The following is a 1,509-nucleotide window of genomic DNA, read 5'->3' on the forward strand; positions in this document are numbered from 1 at the left end:
AACCTCTCCAATGCAGTCCTTATTTTATCCGGCGGGATCAGGTGAACTACCTAGGTAATCTCCCATAGATTAATTTCAGTCAACAGTAACAAGTCTGACATACTGCCTTACTCTTCTACAAGTAAAATTACTTGAGTCAAAGCTTCACAGCATAAAATCTATTTAGTATATATTCAATGACAGATTTTAAATTGCAGCCACTTCTATTATATAAGGATTCCTCTGCTTACATTTCTGGAAGAAGAAAACCCATTTGAATTTCAACAAGCCATAGCATTCCATAGCATTAGCATTAAGATAGAAAAGCACAAACTCAGCAGTAGAGTTCAGGCCTGCATACTGAATTTATTCCCTAGGTCTAATGCCTACAAACACACATCTGATAAGCTACAAAGGATCTTTTTCTTGCTCTTCCCAAATTCTGAAACTAACAGTACTTTCTGTCACCTCAAAAATTTTCTTTTTTGAGATAACTGACAAAAAGCTGCCCAAAAATAACAGAAAAGAGCATTCACTGATGCAAGTTTTTGCCCAGAAAATATGCAATTGAGATATGACTTTTAAAATCTAGTTTTTAATGACTGCAATATTAATAATGACAGAGCTCAATTGCAAAAAAGTTTAATGTAAATTATGCCTTATGAACACCAGTGATGCAAGCTCTGCATCTTCAATTGACATACCAAAAAAACCACCATACCTTTCTGTGCATTTAAGTAACTGCTCTGGTAATTTCTGAGTACACTGTAAGATCAGCATACACATCTTCACACTTTTTGGGGTGCACTTCACAAAAAGACCACCAAAGGTGATCTACAAAACAGTTTGCTTCCTTAGAGTTTGCAAAGCTGAATTCTACATATCACGACTACTCAGCTGTTAATCATGAGAACACACAAAGAGAGAGATTAAACTGCAACTCTGTCTACCAGCTGGAAGCAATGTATTGCTTGATGAGGTTAAAGCTGTTTCACATTAGCATCCAGAGCTACAAGGACAACCAGGAAAGTGCAAACTGATCAGAGTTCAAAAATGCATTCAAAATCTCTTACTTTTGTGACCTCTGTAACTTTGCTGTGTATGCAATTTCATTCAATCCGGTTAGCAAAAGTTGTGCAAACAAAGCAAATTAGTGTTATCTTATCTCTTCAATACACCCTAGAAAACAGACTAAAAGGCATTTTACTGCTGGTTCTGAAGACTTCAGCAATAGGAAAAGAAAATTTTAAAAATTATAATGCTTATAACTACTCACACGAGCCTCAAGGGATTTTATAACACCCCCGTTCCCCGCGTCCCCCCACCATCCCAGGTGAGACACCCTGATGAAGTACATCCCAGTTTCTTAGGAGCTCCAGCTCTATCAACCCTGTTCCTTACACCAAAAACTTTCACCAAAACTTTTCCCCCCCCTACAGTGGGCACCACGGCTGCGGATTCCCCGAAGGCAGCAAATCCCGAGATCCGAAGGCCGCGGGGAGACCCTTGCCGCCCTGCCCTCCTCTCCCG

This window comes from Chaetura pelagica, unplaced genomic scaffold (genome assembly GCF_000747805.2).
Source record: "Chaetura pelagica isolate M959 unplaced genomic scaffold, ChaPel_1.0 scaffold3, whole genome shotgun sequence".
Classification (NCBI taxonomy): domain Eukaryota; kingdom Metazoa; phylum Chordata; class Aves; order Apodiformes; family Apodidae; genus Chaetura; species Chaetura pelagica.